At 39.7% G+C, this 20,957-nt stretch overlaps 1 protein-coding gene across 1 annotated transcript in view; it reads right to left on the bottom strand.

Annotated features, from left to right (window-relative positions):
• The window catches only part of LOC150081008 (orexin receptor type 2-like), a 214,215-nt gene extending 193,693 nt beyond the window's left edge, over window positions 1–20,522 (bottom strand). Inside the window, exon 1 of the mRNA XM_090380887.1 lies at window positions 20,325–20,522. The gene's annotated coding sequence lies outside the window, so the exon portion shown is untranslated. The remainder of the gene's footprint in view (window positions 1–20,324) is intronic.
• Between the last annotated feature and the right edge of the window lie 435 nt (window positions 20,523–20,957).

The following is a 20,957-nucleotide window of genomic DNA, read 5'->3' as shown; positions in this document are numbered from 1 at the left end:
AGAACAGAACTGTATCCCATTTGTCAGAGCTCCAAGTCTCATAATGGCACCAGTTTCGACGAGCGCTGAGGCGATTTGTGGTTAATGGGATACAAACCATTGGCTTCCTTGCGCAGAGTCCACTTGAATTGAACCTTCTTAACATAGTCCGGTTGGAAATGTTTTCACCTGTGGCAGGGCAGCAGCCACCTCAAGAGATAGTTGATGATAGGATATTGTAGGGTTCCGTCATGCTGTTAGAGCTGGATAGCGGTCTGCTCTGGTTGACGTAGCCCTCGGGCGACCTTGGCCGGCTCTTCTTATAATGGTTCCTGTCTCCTGAAACTGCTTCCAGAGTGCCGGGCCGATACATTAAGTCCAACGACACATTAAGTCCATGTGCCATCTCCGCCTACGACTGTCCGGCTTCAAGCCCGCCATCTCAAAAAAATCATCTAAACGACGATGACTTGCCATCCTGAGTACTGGAGATGCGGCTATCCCACTGAGCAAGCCAAAAAACGGGAATGAAGTGACGTGGTCGCAACCCGTGTTTTTATAGGAATGAATAATTTGCATAATGTGCGGTTCTGTAAGATGGTAGATCGATTTCTATCAGATATTCGGAATTTACATGCCAGGATCGCCTATGATATCAAATATTTGCCTTCGGTGACACTTCACAATAAAATATTCAGGAAAAATATTTTGTTTTGTTAATTTTGTCGAGAAGTGTAATTACGAAGGACATTTATTAATGGGATATAAACCACTGGCTTCCTTGCGTAGAGTCCACTTGAATCTTCCTCTTCTCTAATAAAAATGTAATCTTAAAACCTGTCTGGTCTTCCCTCTTATCTAACCTTTAAGTCAGTACCGGAAAAATAGCACTTCTTTTTTGTTTTCTGACTTTAAATCTTAATTCAATTTCTCGTACTACATGGTATGCATGTAAAATTTAATGCTGTGACGTTTAAATATCAAACTCCCATCGCATCGTTTATACCGACTACTCATCATTCGCATGATCGAAATTTTTGAAGCATCAATGCAGTAACGCGCCAAAAATTACAATTATTATAACGCTGCTTAGCACGTACTTAATCTAAGTTCGATTATGTATGTTATGGTCTAAAGATACGAGGCGTTCATATATCGTTCTGTAATAGTGCATATTCTTTGGTCGGTACGCTTTTTGCTAGACAAAAAACCAGTTTCCGAGAGCGAAAATATGCAACCTTCGCCTGAGACCGACTAACTCAGCCACCTTGTGAAAAATTCCTCGCGTCATTGACGAGATTTGAATTGGGATCTTTCCACCTAGGGTGGGAAGATGGTGGTCATAACCACTGTGCTACCGCGAGGGCGTATATCCAATCTTGTGCACTCTGTACAAACCTTAGTAAATCAGCTCCTTTTCAGTTTGTCCATATTTCCCAAAGCTTTTTATTCAAAAAGAAATAAAAATTAAGCAAAACAATCACTGTTTCATAAATGTTCCATATTTTTGCCATAGAAATGTCTACAGAGATCAAAATGTTCGCTATTTTCGTTGTTACATGAATAGCAAATTTTCTGTTTTTTTTTTTGTTTTTTTTTTGACTAATCTTTCCGAAGTAGATACGCCAACTGGGAGCACTTGAAGACAACCAATTTCAGCGTGGATAATTTTAAATTAAATTTTCTCTGAATGCACTGCAGGATCTCGTTGCAAGCTGGCGTTTATAGTTTTCTAGATGTTATTCATTGAAATGAAACCGAGTGGAAACTTCTGGCCCAAATTTACGCAGTGGGTAGTACTCTAGACAGCAAAAATGAAATCTGGTAATTCTAGTGGAAACTTTCAACTCAGAATGAAATTCTAATAACCAGCCGAGGAATCAATTTACGGTACACAGTTGAATGTCTGCTCTGCGAAACAGGATTTCCTACTACATTGCAATCACTTCAAGGCGTCAAGAAGGATTAATTAAGACGAATTTCTTAAAAAAAAAGTTCTGGTAAAGTTCTGCCTAACCTTTAAGTCAGTACCAAAAAAATAGCACTTCTTTTTTGTTTTCTGACTTTCATTCTTAATTTTTGACACTTGAAGTATACTAAAAGAGCCCAATTACTCCCACTGCTTCTCGTTTTTCTTTTCATTTTTTTTCCAGGTGCACTTAGCCATCCTGTCAGTCAGTCCACTGTTGTAATCTATCATGTGACGTATCTGTACACCTGTTTTATTAACCCTGTTCACTGCACAGATGTTTCATATTACTTGGTTAGTCGCGCGTCGCGATGAGGGACAAGAACGTCCCTTTGGTCCGATGTATCACTGTTAACGTCGCACAACTTCGTTCAATTTCTTGTCAAATACGTCAGAAATATCCGAACAGGCGCAGTTCTTGGCAAACAGCTTCTCACTCAGGAAATGAATTTCTAAACGCTCAAGCTTTCGTACATCCGCAAATATTTGTCCAATACACTTTCCCAGAATTGCTTCGCACGATCATCCCATTTGGGATTAATATAGAATCAAAGCTCGCTACCCACTCTAAAAGTGCAGTCAACCTAACAGGTTGCACGGATGTCGTCAGAAGAATTACGAAAACTTGCTAGAAACAGTAGAAGGGAATGAATATTTATAATGTCAAAAGTTAAGCAATATTCACGGGAAATGCATTTTTGTGTATTTTCCACTTTCTCAGAATAATCAGCTTGTTTTAATGATTAAAAAAAAAAAAAACAAATCTGCACTCCTAGATGGTTAAATTTTAATTTCCGGCTTTAATCAACCGCACAGGGTGAAACAGAAAGGGAGAAAAATGACATTGTAACGTTAGCTTCGGACTCATTAGGAGAACAGACAAGCAAGTTTGTTTATTCTGATTGTTACTAAATAGGGATAAATAATTATTATTCTAACTACGCTTAGAATTATATTCTTTAACATGGGATTCGCACACATGATAATAATTCCTGTTATTCGCATCAAAAACATGCATAGTCAATAAAGCGCATTTCTGTGGTTGCAACACAATATCCGCAGTCATTCCGAAGTGTTAACTAGCCGGTCCACGACAACACAGAAGTGCCTATTTCTTTAAAAAACGACACTGTTTCTTGTAAAAACAGGGATCTAAAAATGCAAAGGAAAAATGAAGATACGAGCTGTGGCAAAAAGTTCAGTAATCAAATTTTTGATGAAAGAAAACAGAAATGTTAAAGAAATCCATGAAATAATGACTAGTGTTTGGGGAAGTATCACCCAGTATGCTACTGTTTCAAGATGGTCGGCAGAGTTAAAAGGAGGACAAGATTCAGTTGAGGATGATCCAAGGTTTGGCCTGCCATCTGAAACAACTGTCATCGTTGAATAAAAAAATTTTAATAAACCAGAATTAGTTTTGAATTCTAAAAAGTACTTAACATTTCCCGTGGAAGCATTTTAACAATGTTTGAGCATTTAGGAATCTTTAAAGTTTGTGCAAGGAGGATTCCCGGACACCTTTCCATTATGACAAACGTCAGAGAGTGGAGTCAACAAAAGAGAATTTAAAATAATTTCTTGCTAATTCAGATATTTTTATCCCATTTGGTGACTGATGATGAAAACTTTTTTTACAATTTTATGATCCTCTGAATCCAAATTAGAAAGCGCGCAGTAGAAGCACAAGCGATCTTCATAAACGAAAAAGTTTCGAACCCAATCATCGTCTGGAAAAGAGTTGGCCCAAATTTTCTTGTATATGAAAGGATTGATGTTAATTGATCAATCACCTTGCACCTAAAACTGCAATAACGGAGGCATATTAGGCCAACCCCATGCCAAAGTTAAATGCAATTGAGGAAAAAAAAAAAAAAAAAAGAGGAAAGTTGGATCATCGGGTTTTTCTTCTCCATGACAATGCACACGCAGCTTGGGCTGCACAAGCTAAAATTCACGAACGTGGATTTGAACAATTACAATTAAACCTTCCATAAAAGGCTTAAATTGTCGGTACTCACCTCAATTGATCTGCTCTGTTACATGATGTTAAGGTGGAATAGAATTAAAACTAATTTAAAATATAAATTAAAAATTCTTTTAAAAATAATAAATAAGGACGAAAATATTAGAAGATTCTTTTAATTAATAAATAAATAAATAATAAAAGGAATCTTAATATTTTCGTCGTTATTTATTATTTTTAAAAGAATTTTTAATTTATTCTAAATTAGTTTTAATCGTATTCCACCTTAACACCATGTAACAGAGCAGATCAATTGAGCCTTTATACGAGAATACCACTTAAAAGTTCGTGCCCATGATTAGCTTTGATCTTACGCTTGCCTAAGCCTTTATGCGATGCTGCCAAGTTGGAAATAAACTTTCATGTTTACTTTTTTCGAGTTTTTTTAATAATATTAACATTGACTTTCAATGTGATAAGTTTATTTTCGAATTCGAAAGATTCTTTTGCGTTTCAGTACGTTTATTACAACCACCAAACTACAAATAAAACTTTAGCTCACATAAAAACCCAAACTTTCCTGTACTTTACGTACGAGCAGTAAGACCAGTGTCCATGCTCTTTTGTCGTTATTGCATCTCTCTCGGGCTGGAAACGGCAACATTCATGTTATCATTTATGCTCGACCAATGTAATCGTTTCTAGAATTTCGCTGATGGCGTTAACAGATTTGAATCGCTGTCATTCAGGATTTCCTTCAGCTAGAAAGTTCAAGAGGTAATATGATGACGATAAAATTGAGGGAGTAAGGGGTGGTGCACATAGGAGGCAACGTTCTCTTGGAAAAAAAATGCGCGATGTTATGCAGCATCTTATGTTTATTTCATCGGAATATTCCCACTATCAAACACAACGTCACGGAAGAGCATAAAGTGAATGGCCTTAAAATAACTAGTCTCCACGTCCCATGAAATGGCTCTCATATACAAACCGCAACTGCTTTTCTGGAAGTAGAGCGGAGCAAAGTTCAAGACTCGGGTTGTCATGACAACGCCACCTGAAGAAAATTCGGGGAAATAATTAGTGCCTTTGTCAGGGCCTATGCTACTGATACTTCGTTGAAAGAATATTCGCAAAGAAGTCAGAATCAAAGCTACAGCATCGTCAATCGATAGGTAATATGAATGCCGTTTTTGTAGGTAGTCACCGTGATGCGGTCACGTTTTCCTATTAGTGTAGTTAAAAGAGTTTAGAGCAGGCTCCAAGATCGAAGCCAAAGAGTAATCCCAGAGTCTAGTAGATGCTAAGGAACAATCTATATGCCGCAGATGGAGATCCCTATCGCCACCTACAGAAATGCATTCCACTCCTGCTGTCACCATCGCCAACACACACTGAGATATGAAATAAACGAATGGCGAGTAAGAAAAGCCCACAACATTAAGGCCGAAATTTCTATCTAATAAAGTTGTGTATAGCTTTGTGGGTAAAGAACATACGTTTACGGTTACCTGAATAGCTCGTTCGTTTCTCGACTCTCGCTGAGGAAGAGCGGATGGATTCCAGTTGAAACATATGCCTTATTCTGTATCAGAACTGTATTTTTTCAACTAGTAACTTACTTTAACTACGCAATTGCATGAAAGCTGAACATACATTAACCTTCTCAGTGTTGTTGTGCTTTATCTCTTCACCGTGTAATTCTCCCTCTCTCGGCATTTTTCCTCCATTACGTAACTTTTTCCTCCTTCTCTTTCTCATGTTTATTTAACATTTAGGTATTTCAACGAACGTGACCGGAAACTGAAGTGTGCAGAAAATAATTACCGCAGGTTTCCTTGCTGGTATAAAATAATATCAAAGTAGAGAACGTTGCAATTATCTCAGCAGAAATCTGGCGTATTTAAGAAAAACAATTATGTTCGTGCACTCTCAATTATCCGGGGTGAAAGAGCGAAAACTTATGTAGATATTTCTAATAATTTTAAATGTGGAGAATCGCTATTTTATCTAATACTAGGATCCGGTAGCTATGACAGACATGGAATACGAGCACTACATTTCTTAAAGTAGTATGTTCAGTACAAACTACTGTACTTAGAGCGTATAAGAGATTATGTTTCAATATTTTATAAAAGTAAAAACTCATAGGAGGGCTTGGTGATTTAGAATTTGGGTCAAGGCAAAGAAGGCACAGCCGTAGGAGCCGAGGGGGTCAAGCTTAAGGGTACGTAACTACGTGCGCTTGAGTGACTGTGATTCAAGCTCTCGTGACTACTAAATACAGTAATGTTCTCGTATTTTCCCTATCTTGTGTACTCCTCTAACCTTATGTGGTCGTCCCGGAGCACAAAATAGTAGATAGTTATTTATTTAAGTATCAGTATGTGGTATCTTTGGTAAATTGCTTGTATTCTTTGGTGGGCTTGACTATTCGTGGGATGAAAACCCAGGTCTCCGGAAGGGGGAAGAAACAGAAGACTGCAGAACTTCGAGAAGGTCTAAATTCAGCCCATCTCGATAAATTTTTTCTTAAGGTTAACTAACCACGGAATTTAACCTACACCTTTTCCACACGTATGGAAAGCAGCGACATTATCCACTGAGCCACCACAGGCAAGGGCTAGTTTGGCGAGTTTGTAAGTGGCATTGCCACTTACAAACTCGCCTGGGTGAAGTCCTAAATTCCATCGTTACCCTTCAAGGCTTAGCTATTGTCACAATGGAGGAATCCATTAATACAATTCTCGATGTTCTCTTTCTTTAGGGCGCCGAGCTGATAACTGCACAGCAGCTAGAGAGCTGCAGAGAAAACGATACCTGCACTAACAATCAAATTGAACAGCCTTTTATCCTGGACGAGTTTAACTACGCCATCCTGAAAACCAGGGAAAAGCAGTGCCCTTGGCCTGATCTCATTGAGGTCGAGGTAGTCAAAAAAGGATTGCAAAATCCTTTTTGACTACCTACCGAGAGATTCTCCTAAACCTCTTCAATCACTGCCTTTAAAATGGAACCTTTCCCGAAGACTGGAAGCTTGCAAATGTAAGACTGTAATAAAAAAAAAATCACTGCTGCCTGCCTGGAGGTTACTGCTGGGGCCTTCACTTTCAACCACATTTCACCAAATCTATCCCTTCCACAGCCTTTGGCCACTCTATCAAACTAACCAACTCCATTAAGCCCAAAGCACTAAACATAACCAGATTTTCAGCATTAATACATGAAGGACGACTCATCTTCATCATAAAAAATGATCACTGGGAGAATCTCAACGCCCAACATATGGGATACTGTGTGTGTTGGCGGATACTCCAACCAGATTGCTCTTCCTTCGAGGCTACACCTTAAAGGTCGCTTCCTCCCTTATTAAAAGCTCCATCTAGCCCAATCCTTGGATGCAACCTGGGTAAAATCGATGACAATAAGTATAGATGTCGCATTCTAGATCTGCATTCCATAACCAACTACAGATGCGAAATCGCTCCGGCTCGCCAAGAATTTGAAGGAAAACCGAACTCAAGAAAATTGTTCTGTGTTATTTTAATTTATTTTATTAATTTTTAATCTGATATATTATTATTATTTTTATTACTTTTAAGTTGATTATGTTATTTATACATAACGTTGTATATAACGTTGATTATGTTATTTATACATAATTTTTCTTTAATTTAATCTCGTTAAATTAAGTACCTGAGTCGATCTTTTGATATCATATACTTGGATTTCAATAAAGCTTTTGATACTGTTGCGCATGGAAGACTGCTGTACAAATTGGAGCAGTAAGATACTAAGGACAAGTTGCTGCAATGGATAAAAGGGTGGTTGGGTAGGAAAAGAGGGAGAGTGGAAATTAATGGACGCTGTTTCGTGGACTAATTATATTAGTGGAGTGCCCCAGCGTTCGGTGTTGGGCTCACTGTTGTTTTGTATATTTATTAATGATACTGATGAAGGGTATATCAAGCTTAATCTAAGTATGCAGACGATACAAAGGTTAGCAGCGTTGTTAATGACAATAATGGCAGTGTGCTACTGCAACAGGATCTAGAAAAGTTCGGCAGATGGGCTGAGAAGTGGCAACCGAAATTTAACATTGACAAATGCAAAGTACTGCATATGGGTAAAAGTAACCCCAGAGAAATGTACCAACTGTGTGGTACTACACTCAGGGAGGTGGAGAATGAAAAAGACCTGGAGGTAATTGTGCAGTCAGATATGAAGATATGAGCAGTGCAGACAGGCTGCCAGAGCAGGTCATGGGGTATTGTCAATGATATACAGGAATTTTGCTAGGCTAGTATGGAAAAGGAGGTGATTATCCCTTTGTATAATGCAATGGTCAGGCCAAGCCTTGATTACTGCATACAGATCTGGAGGCCTCATTTTAGGAAGGATGAGGAGTTGTTTGAGCGAGTAGAGAAGGGGCAACAAGATTGGTGAGGAGGACGAAGAGGCTCTCACCAAGAGAGGCATAAAATTTTGCAAATTGCAGCGTCTGGAGACTAGGCACTTGCGAGGTGATCTGATTGAGGTGTATGAGGCCTTGAATGGGTTAAACAGGTTCAATTCTGATGGGATTCTTCCTCTTGCTCAGATTACGAACCTCAGGAGGCTCAAATTCAAATTGAGGAAAGACAGTTGTAGAATAGTTGTGAAGAAATTAGCCTTTTGCCAGCGGGTAGTTGATTGCTGGAACAAACTTCCATCTGTCGTTTTGTAAATTGATAGCTTATATAAATTCAGGACAAACTTTTAGAGGGAATGGATGTGTGAAATTTTTTTTTTTTTTTTGGCTGATGCTACATAAGCTTACTTTCTTGCATCATATGCCTCTACTACTACTACTACAATGAAAATCATATTTATTTATTAAGCAAGAAAAGAAACCTCTTATAACCAAGCTCAAGCAGATTTGGCAGGCCAGATCCATCCATGGGTTTGGCCTGTCATTATTGAAGATCCACTTTGCAGCTGCGGTCTCATTGAGACTGGGATCATCTCATGTACTCATGGCGCACTATGAAGATCTCGAGTGCATATGCATCACTAAAATCCACGAGATCCCTCGCAACCAGAAACATCTTTTCGCAAATGAAGAGGATTACTATCTTGATTTTTCCAAGTTGCTCAAGACACATTCAACAGAAGAACCCTCCTAGCCACTTCAGCTGCAAAAACGTCGACTATGATAACCTCCCTTAGATCCGGCCCCAGCACAGGAATCTGCAACTACGCTTGCTTACTCCTTCCACGAGAAACTTTGCTCAACAGCACTAAGTGTCTACAGCACATCACTCTACTGATATTAGATACAACTGAAAACACATAGCTCAGCTGGTATGAGATCTTATTAACCCTCTTACCTCCAGGGTAGGATTGCAAACCCTTTACAGGGTAGAATTTTCCGGCTCTCAGCATAATGCCTTCTTGGCGACCGACCACAGAACGCCCTAGCTGTGTGCTGTCATCCTTATCCCTTATGGGATTCCCTTCGCCACTTTTGTCTGGTGGAGCACTATGTTCCACAGGCTTCATTCTCCCCACCCACTCAACCCACACATACGCAAGCGAATGTCCTACACTTCGGAATTGATTTAATCATCTCCAAATTACGTTTTTCGCCCATACATTCGGCCTTTCAAAATTTAGCGTTATTCCTCATCGAATTTACCAAATATACATATATACAAAATTTGTATTATTATCTTTTATTTTTTATTTCATATATTTTTTTTTTTTTTTTTTTTAGGTCCTAGCCGCCGAAATCTCAGGAAATTAAGCGGCAGGACCTGCCAGAGTAAATCTTAGTCTACTGGTGTTTCCTGGTCTGCCTCCACGGGGCGAAAGTGGGGCAACGTTGGGCCTCAGTAGGGGTCCAGCGGCTAAACGACCAGATGAACAACGGTACATGACACTACACATATACAATATCCATACACTTTTAAATCTCTGGCATTTCCCAGCGAACTGGTTCACCCACAATGAAAGCAACGCGGAGATGGGGGGAACCCCTGGTGCCGTTTGACCCTAAACACACTTTACACTTTATGTTCCATCTCTAAATAGAAGAGCTACCACAGACTTGACTTCAACGCAGCGAAAACACCGGCTGACTTCAGGCCAATATCAAGTGCCTCGCCCTTCCTGAAATGCCTCGAGAAGTGCATCTATAATGATGTAGCACTCGCAATCTGCTCATAGGCCCGAACATACCCATTATGCCATGCCTAATAGATCTACTGTAACTTGCTTGCAGTCATTATCGCAGAAAATACTTCGCGCCTGGAATGACAACGAAGATCTTCACACCATTTTTCTGGACATGAAATCTGTTTTCGACTCAGTCCAAATCACGCCCCTTCTTGCCTTACTTGAATAGAATCTTTCTATGGGATATCCGGACATATGCTCGAGATCCTCAATAATCTGCTATCTAGGAGAATGCTTCACTTCACAGGCAATAGCATTAGTCTCTAAAAGCGTCAAGGTAGGGATCCCACAAGGTGGTTCTCTCTGAGCTTTGCTATTTGCAGCAATATTCGTTCCACTAATGGATCAAATTCTAGCGTTCCTATCGTATGCTGATGATATTGTATGCTACTTGCCATGCAAACGCCGTGTTGGTGACTCACAAGAAAGACAAACCTCTTCTGAATCTGTAAACAGCTACCTAAATACATTCTGTAAGTATGCCAAATTTTTTGGCCTGTCAGTTAATCCAGAGAAGTCAAAATATCTCATATTTACTCCAAGTGATGACTTCTGCTGATACTGCATCTTCTCTATGTCCGGAATTGACAGGAAATGTTCTGACTCCCACAGACAGTGTCAAATTCCTAGGAGTTCTACGCCCCATAGTTTCCTGAGGCTGGTGGGTGGTGCCGCTGAAGTGGGCCAACTTGTGGTGGCACCAGATCTACACAACATCTAAATCTGCACTCTGCTCCAATCTGCAATACACGCTCGCAGTCCACAGAGCCCATGTGCGGAAAATAAAGGCATTCCTTCATCTGTGCGCAGCTAAGCATGATCACATGAACATCTGGAACACGGTTGGCTGGCGTTTGCCAGGCAGACATCTCCGTAGTACCCCCTCCTTAAGCTCAAGGCTCCAGCGGTTACAGAATTTCAAGAGACACTTCCCAAATGTGACTCTGGACACTCTCAACTCGCTCAACATCGACATCGACCTGTGGACTATTGACAAGGCAGATCGCGAGGCATGTTGTCCCATCTTGCTGTTTGTAAAGGACAGTTATGTAAGTGCCGGTCTTAGTTAGCCGATGTCATTTCATGTCCCGCTGAACTTGTAGCCCTTTTTCGTTTTAATTACTATTTCATTATTACATTTTGATTATTATTTTGTTTTTATTATTTTTTAATTATTTATTATTATTTTTTTTCTGATAAAAAATTATCACTTGTATAAATAATGTATTGTAAGATTCCTCTGGCTTTCTGTGTAAGGAATCACAATTGTATACAATTTATGTTAATAAAGAATCATCATTATTATTATTATTTAATTTGGTATGTGACAGCTACACGATGCAAAGCGTCTCAAAATTAGAATTAGGTCTTAGACATACACCGAAAAACCAAAGACCTTGTTCTCTGGGTTTTCTGGCGTTGATATCTAAGCCAGGCCCTTTTCACCTTCTTTCATTTGTATGTTAAAATAGCATTAATCATTCCCGACCTTAGTTTCATTATCGCCTGCTCTTTGTCGATCTCACTACGCCAATCCATTACGTCGGACTGCTCTATTGATGCATTACTATTATAGGTCCTAAAGTGGCTTCAAAGCTATAAAAACGAGGGCGGATGTTCACGCCCGGCAACTAGTCCTGACAGTATCGATTATTCTCTAATCGAGAGACAATCTCTGTTTTCGTCAAGGAGGTAAAAAATGCAGTCATTACGTCTGTAACTGCTTCTGTGGGACGCGTGATGTTGTGCCATGAACGAAGAAGAGGATTCTCACCTTGCGTCATCATTCCAATTTTCCAAGTTTGTTGAAGTCGCCGGTGTTTTCTTGTTATGACAACTAAAGAACTAACTTCTAATCCTCTAACAACACGCTTTTGTGAAAAAGGCGGATTTTTTCCCCTGTAGTAACACACAACGCAGCACGCTAAGCTTTTCTTCAAAACAGTTTCCTTTTCATGATGATTGTTTTCAATTAAAAACGCACATTTTCAGTAGTAAATTGGTCTTATGAGAGGCTATCCTTCCAAGGAACTATTCAATTTCGGCATTTGTTAATTAGTGATACAATTTAACCTTAATAAATTCATTCAGTACGGACTTCATAAATAACAAAACAGCATTAACCTCACGAAATGTAAATTTTCTTTCTCTCTCTAAAGGTTCTGAAAGTTCATTTTAATGATCAATTTCGGTCATCGCAGCACTGGGCTATTTCGACCCGTTCTATTGTTAAGCCTTGGGGGGGGGGGGGCTTATAATAGTAATCAGCTAATCGCGCCATTCGCTCTGTAAACAGTCTCTTCGAGACGGCAGTTTAGACGATAAGTAGCAGTAAATTTAACTCTTCATCTGCTGAAATGGAATGCAGTTTTTCACTTTCTTTCTCAGCGTTTATTTTGTCTGCTAGCAAATGCAGCAGTGAGTCGAGAAAGGGAAGTCTAATGTACTCGATTATTTTCTTTGTATGCCACAGCGTGCGTAAGAAATATGGTGTTGCCCTCTTTTTTTCAGATTTACAATGACGACGAGTAATGAAGTTTGCCATCCGGTGTTGTGAGTAATGGAGCTTTGTCAATGCCGAATTATTTCTCAGTTTAAATCACTGGTCCACGCAGTAACCCAATCTTTATCTTACAGTATATATACCCTTCTCGTCTACACAGTTTCCTGTTAAATTAGACCCTCTATCGCGGCACACTAAAATGTTGTGGGGCGGGACGATTACACTACACCTGATGGGCTGTATATTTTAACGGGAAGGGACATATTTTATAACTAAACTGTGCATGGGTAAAATGATAGAGTAATGTGCACACAAGTCTGTTGCGATATGGATATTTATTTTCACTTTAATGCATCCTAATTATTCTTTTAGCGGTGGTGCGCAGATTTAGTGGTACTTCCTATACCATGAAACGTCTAAGAATAATCTGTAATTCTTTAAGAAATTAAAGAACGATTTAAATGATCATTATTTCACCAATTTCCACTTTAACGCAATATTTACATTCGACGCAAATATTGTAGTAGACTGCACAGCAATCTGGATATTCATCTTACAGTACATACTCTTTTGAACCGCGCACTTTTAACACGTGGCACGTGTCTATTCATCGGCTTAAGCCAAGAGTTACTCTCTGAAGAGAGAGTAACTCTTCTCCTATGATGTATCTTTCGACTGGGAGATTATGAAGTCTGCTTTGGAAAACAATCGACTTGCAATATCCATATAGAAAAATATCGAGCAGTGTCCACTCAACAGACTACAATGTGCTATTCATCTGTCCTGACATTCCCATCCGCATATTCTGAATGGGGAAGACACCTTGTTAAAGCCCTTGTCTAGTTGATGAAGGCATTTCATTAAATTCTCTAACATGCCTCGCAAAGTGGGTATAAGATAAGGGCCATCATTAAGAGATCGAAGGCGTCTCTCTTCGAACAGAGTAATGCGTTATGTTCATAAATTTAGTTAAAATAGCCGATGCATTCTCGTCTCCTGTGATGTTTGAGGACGTCTAGAAGGAGGTTTATCTACAGAGCACCGAATGCCCTTAAAACGTTACTCTAAATTACTGAACAACGTGTGCTTGGCTTTGGCTTTTGAGGACAGACCTTCCACCCGATTTGTAGTGGTATAATGACGTTTTCATTATATTTCCGCTAGAAATCAGAAGAGGGAAATTGAATTTCCTCTTGCATTGTTATGCACTGACATTATTGTATCGAATAATCTGCACCCGAAAAGTGATACATTAAATAAAATCGTGACAGCTAACACAACAAAAATACGATCTCACAACAACGAACTAACTCCGTCTAAAATCTAAGTCCGTTGCTGTCCACATCCTCCTACGGATGGTTATAAATAATGCGATTATATTAAATTTTCTTTCTGGCAGTAGATTTCTGTAACGTCCTGTCTGATGGATTAAAATGAAAGGAGCGGTATGTTTGAGAACTGCTGCAAATAGTAAATGTTGAGTCGCGTCAGATACTGAAGAATACGAATGATGAATGCGGTGTTAAAGAATCAAACCAACGATTCATTGCTAACGAGAGGATAAAGGATGCGATAAGACAAAGAAAGATGTTTCATCACGATGAAATATTAGCCATTTGCAACTGATATATCCACGATTTCATTTCCGTTACTGACTTGACGGGTCATTTTTCTAATTTTTTTTTGTTCCCTTGATACAACACAAACCACTGCAGTATATTACCTTAGTTGACCGAAGTTTACAGGTTGATTTCTCGAAATGCACAGACCATTTCCTCATTATGCAAATCTGATACCGACTCCGATGAGCAGAAGTGATATCGGGTCGTAAAACTGATTCCGTTCTCTCGCTTGAAGAAGAATTGCTCTAAACGAGGCGAATGGACGAATAGGGTCGCCTGTCATGCATATCTCAGAGAAAAGAATTCTTAAGTTAAAATCTAACATTAAAGGATCCCGGACCGTTTTCGGTGTTCTACTTAGCGGAATGTCTCGTGGGATTCTCCGATTGTGATTCGAGACGGAGAGTAAACGTTGGGACTCGGTGATGCCTCTCAGACAGAGGGAAATCACGAAAGGCGTGAAGGATGGGGAAAGCCATCTGAATAAACACCAGGTGAGGGAATCGATGTCGGAACAAGAGGGCGGGAGAGAAACGTTGATCCGAGTATCATGGGCGTCGTCCATCATCCGTGAGTAGACACGCAGAACTCCCTTTAGAATTTAAAGAAAAAGAAGGCGGCAGAAAGCAGTCACAACAACGCACTAACTGGCTGACACACATAGCAGACGGAAGTTGTCTTGAACTTTCATCTTGTTAGTGTCGCAGCAATCTATCACCTCGACGGTTGATTTTTTTTTTTTTTTTTTTTTGGAGGGCGAATCCACATCGACAGCCAGAATGATGACCCGACATAACAAGAGCAAAATAACGTGCCATGTCTAACATGTTTTTTTGCAAAAAGTCAAATTATTTACTTGAAGATATTTTAGGACATTTTTATTTTAATGTAAAATAATCTCTATTGTATGTAACCTATTCTGCAGGGTGATTCACGAAGATGGTCACGTGGCTGATCAAGATCACTTCAGGATCTGATTTTTCGGACAATTTGAGTAAAAAAGATACTCGTACGCACGGGCGACCTTGATTTAACGAGTCAGATGAAACACGTGCAGAGTAGAGTCGTTCCGAGTATTACTTTCGAGATTGTCTCTTACATTTACAAGCGCTGAATATGCCAATGTGTTCATGTTTGCGGATTTCGCGATGGAAATGGTATCGCTGAATGCCAAACGTTTTCCGAACTACAGAGTTCCGAATAGACAAATTATTATCCGAGTTTTCCAAACACTGCGAGGTATTGGCTCACTTCCCAGCGTTCGGCCATACGAGCGTGAAGTTCCACAAGATGTGGCTGATCAAGATAACGTCACTGGGCGGTACAGCGTAGTCCTCGTACTAGTACACAAATGTCTCGGCGTTCTCCAATCAATAGTATCAAGAATGCATAAAGAAGACGTGTATGCATACTAAGTGCAACACGTCTGCAACATCTCGAACCTAAGAATCCTGCCCGATGTCTGAAATTTTGTAATTGGCTGAATGACAACCGCCATTTGCATCGTTACAATCAATTTAGTAAAGAAGCTAACTTCACCCGAGCCGGTGTCAATAACATACACACAATTTCCACGTTTGGTAGGAAACGAATCCCCGTGTCACTGTGGAGAGTAATTCTCAACACCGATTTCAATGTTAATATGTGGTGTGGTGTGGAATCCTCTTTGATTGGTCCATTTATTTCTAAAAGTCTTCTTACTGGACAGATCTATCAACAACTTCTGCAAAATGAATTGCTGCAACTGTTAGAAGATATACCTTTGGCTACATGACGCCGAATGTACTTCCAACACGATGGAGCTCCTCTTCATTTTTCCCATACAGTGGTCACGCACCTCAATGACTGGTTTCTGGGCGATGTCGGAATGGTCCACAAAATGACCAACTAGGTCACCGCACATAAACCTTTCAGATTTTTACCCGTGGGTGTGGATGAAAGATCTTGTGTCCAACAAAAAAATGCAGACGCGAGATACATTATTTGATCGAATACTGAAGGCTGCGGGCAGCACAAAAGAGAGCCATTATGAGCTTAGACGAGCGGCGCGCTTGATTCACACACGAGAAGCGAAATGCATTGAATTCGAAGCTGATGTGTTTGAAAATCTACTCTAACCACAAGCGCGTATGTATCTGTAAACACTCATTATAATTTTCCTTAATAAAAATAAATCGACACGTTATCAGTTGTGTTTTTTATTACTTTTATTTTATATCGCTCATAATTGCTTTTTTTGTTTGTTTTTCTAAGATTCAAATAGCCACAGTTCTAATCGTTCGGAATTGGACCCATGTTTATATTCACTCTTTAATTCAAAATTACATCAGAATTCAGATCCAGAATGTATGACATATCTTCGTGAATCACCCTGTTTGCAATTACCCACCACAGCCTACCTGCCGCATGTTGAATATTCTGTTTATACTTGGGAATTTACAAGATAGAGAACCCAAAGATGAAGCACTCCCGGCGCAGGTAGCCCAGATTCTCAGGACCAGCATCCCGCAGTCCAATATGCTACCCGAGAAAGGTCAACTCTCACTAACCAGAACACTACCTGATATTGGGAAGTTTTGAAGAGAAATCGGATGCAACCATCATATAATTGATTTTTACGCCTCATTCGACGCTATTAACATCGCTAGTCCAGCTTCTTAAATCTTATAAAAAAAAAAAAAAGACGATTTTCTCTAGCTGCTCTATCAATTCTCTAAAAGAGAAATATCATCCGAGAAACACAAAATTCTACCTAAGCAAGGAGTTCACAGAGAACGCCCACTCGCTGATTCTGTTCATAATAAATTATTTCAATCCGCTCAATGAGGACCCTCTTCAAGTTCTGATCAGCATTAATCAAAAGATGATTGATTATATGAATTATCTTTCTCCTTTTAACTTGTCAATCAACCTAAAGAAATCAGATCAGATCAGATCACTTTCTCAGGGAAGAAATCCCCTTCTACTCCACTATGGAAGGCGTTTATATCAAGAATGTGTCAACGCATTGCGATTTCGGTATCTGGTTTGACTCAAACTGCTCTTCCATTAATATGTAACCTTCCTACTTAAAAAAAAAAAAAAAAAAAAAAAAAAAAAAGTGTGTGCGCCGAGCACGCATAACAGAAGTTAAGTGAAACTTCTTTAGGCGAACATTTATCACTTTACGAGGATCCTGTATTAACCGTATTGATGCCGCAGGCGACGAAACTGCATGAATGAGAGCCTCGGAGATATGAGACATTCTGTTACCAAATCTAGTTTCGGCAAATGCTGTGGTATCGGATGATATTTAAAATCATTTGACTTCGATAGAGCCGGGATCACTTTGTTCTTGAGAGAGCCACGACAGCTGTTATAGGCCGATATTTGACTTACATCCTCATTTGGAAATGCCGTTTGAAGAAGATCGTGATCTTGAGCTGCTACAATCTTCACATCGTTCTTGAACCAACGCCGATCACACACGGAACAGACTGAACTGAAATCATTATCCAGGAAAGTTGGTTTAAACTGTGCGTGGATGCTTCGGTGTTTCTTAAAATTTCCTTGCTGCTCCTGCTGTGTATTACGCCCGTTACGTGTTGAGCGATTTGATGGAGTACTCTGGCAGTCGGTTTTGGCTCCTTCGCTTTTCGTTTACGACTGGGCTTCAAGGACTTTTCATCGTTTTCATTTGCAATATCAACTTCCATGACTCCTTCCAAATTCACTTCTAACATTTCTGGGGAGATTTAAGTGGTACAATGGTGGGGGAATGAATAATTTCTTGACGCATTTTGTCAATCCATGGACGCATTGCACGCGCACGTGCACAATACGCCTTACAACGCTCACTACAGTGGATCCCCATTTTACGATTGGTTCACTATGATCAAATCACTTTACAATGAACACACTATAACAAAAACCATTCGCTATACAATATGTAGCGCCGGTCATTGTGATCACGTTTACTATTTGAAATTTAATTCGATTAACGGCGATTCTAATAAGCGAAAATAGGAGGAATATTATCCGCAGGGTATCTTTACTTTAGATATTTACTCTTTATCACCTTACCAATTAACAAAATTAAATGATACGAAAATCGGAAGAATATCTTTTACAGGTTAACAAAAGAAAGGAAGGAAAAAAAAGTCAACTACACAGTTTATTCCCAGGTGGTCACCCTCATAATTATTAACCGAGCCTAATCGCACGAGAACCGGGACATTTAGCCTACTACGACAGGTGGCTGTTCAGAGCGCCTGCAATGCATTTACTTATGGCAACGGTCGCGTTTTCGTTGCTTTTTTTTTTGTCACTCCATGAATGCAAGTTACTCCCATCTGAAAACCGCCTGGGGCGCGCCTAAAGAAGTTTCACTTCAAAAGTTCACCCAACTTCGCTGGAAAGCAAAAACCACAGCTACGCTAAATTATCTGTCTAGTGACCAGCAGAAAAAGTATCACGTATTGCATCTGCCCGCCCGCCCACTCTGTGAGATGTGGGACTCGACTGCACCAACAACAGTCAAAAAGAGTTGAGTGCTATGATTGATTCCTCAGATGAGTCTTCTGGAAGATTCAATTTCCTGTCATATCACGACTACCTCAATGGCAAGAGTAGAACGCGAAATTCGCTTTCAACATATCATGGCGGAGATAGCTGCTCTTAATCAGTAATAATTCTCACAGGCACAATCCTCCAGAATCCCAATGGAATTCTGGAGGATTTCCCAATGCTGCATGAAAATTCAACGTTATTATCACGCATCAATAGGTTCGCTCTCTCAAACAGATTTATCTCAAATCAGTATCTCAGAATCCAGTCCCTCAACGCTAGGATCCATTGTGGATCCCGTTGAGCTTTCTGAAAAGTGAGTAGAAATAGTTGACCAATTTGTATTGGTAATCCTTCCCTTTGATTTCTTAAAGAACGTAAGCTGTTACAATCTTTAAGAAATTCAGCTTGTTCTTGGTTCTCCGGCCTGACACCCTAAAAGTACAGGAAATGGCTCTCTAGCTAATCAACGCCCCTACACGTACTGTTTAAGGTGAGAACTTTGGCTGGATGGCTCTCGATACGTCATCGGTGTGCCAGTTGCTAGGCATCGGTCTCACATGCTGTTATGCGTCGAACAAGTCCAGTAACTTCTGAACTTCATGTTCTCCACTCTCATGGAATGCTCCCGTGAATGGGGACATGCAACAGAGGGTAAAATTAGCTCTCTGTGCAATTGTTGATAACAAGACATGTCTGGTGCTACTGTTGAAAGAGATTCCCAACTGTGACATTAATCCTTTTGCATAAAGTATTTGTTACTATACTCAACCAAAAGTTGAGAAGGCTCATCAGTTTTTAAGAATATTGTGCAACAATATCTGTTTAGCTGCACTTTATTCCACCTTGTGTGCAAATGGTTATCAGTATACTGATTCCGATTGCATTTGTTCACTTTCCACTTCATAAACGAAATTTATGAGCTCTATATATGTTGATTAGAGATTTCATGCAGTCGTATGTAAAACACTTATTTAGATTTTTCTGACTGTACTTACATCATAATTAAGATGCCGGTGTATGTGCATTAAACCCTCAATCTAGCATAGCTTGTAATTTGCACCCAATAACGGCAGGTATTAAAATAAGCTGCAATGAAATAAACCTCACCGCAGAGGGGGAGAGACAGTGCTGTTTATTAGGGTGCAACACCAATAATAATATATCTGCTTTATATTACCAGATTTCAGTTTGCTCTCAGTGACGTGCATAAAACGTTTCTGCATTACAATACCTCAATCTTTCGAGAATAAAAGATATTTTAGGGTCGATTATATTGAACAAGCGAAAGTTATTCAGGCAACAACAGCACGCATTAACCAGGGAATTCATGGGTTAATTTGGCACACGGAGTAGTGTACTATGCGGGACGTCACACAGCGCACAAACAAACTTATTTATAATGACCTTTAAAATTTATTATTTTAAAAATAATAAATTTTAAAGGTAAATAAACTAAATCGAAATTTACCGAAGAATATAACTAATGATAAGTTAACATTTCTAAAACAATCCAAAACTTACTTTATCTCTAACGCAAAAGAGAAGTTCTGTCCGGATCTGGTTTATTCAGTCTCCGATAATAAATCTTCAAGTTCTGTCCTCTTCAAAAGTTGCTGGACCGTATCCAGTCCACCACCCGTCGAAATTGTACACAGTGCCGTTCCTCCCGACCTCCGAAAGTTAGGTTTGGCGTCAAGTGCTTCCTTCGGATTGCCACAGTTACAATCTCTGCTGTTCGCCAGCGCTGTAACGCAAATGGTCTGTCACTTCGCTGAAACACCTTTAGAGTAGTGATGCGCGCGACTGGAGCCCGGAGTCGCAAAAGTCGACTCCTTCGACTAAAAACATCGGAGTCGATTCCGTGATGACGTCACGCGTTACTGGGATTATTGTGGAGCACAGAACATCAGAACATTGCGCAACTGGTGGATTTCTTTAGTATTAACCGAATTGTGGGGGAGGGGGGATGGATAACAGCCATTCCAGAGTTCGTTTCACAGCCACTCAGAATTTCTCCTTAATTATAGTAAATATTATTCAACGTAAAATTTATTTTTTTTTTATAAATGAAAATTTTCATAATTAACAACCTCTCGTTGTTGTTGTTGTAAGCAATAAGGTCAGGAAAATCCGCATCAACATCTTTTAAAAACT

Source organism: Mastigoproctus giganteus, chromosome 9, assembly GCF_048544385.1.
Source record: "Mastigoproctus giganteus isolate SK-2022 chromosome 9, ASM4854438v1, whole genome shotgun sequence".
Taxonomy (NCBI): domain Eukaryota; kingdom Metazoa; phylum Arthropoda; class Arachnida; order Uropygi; family Thelyphonidae; genus Mastigoproctus; species Mastigoproctus giganteus.
Note: the sequence above shows the minus strand (reverse complement) of the source record. Positions and strands in the feature narration are given on the sequence as shown.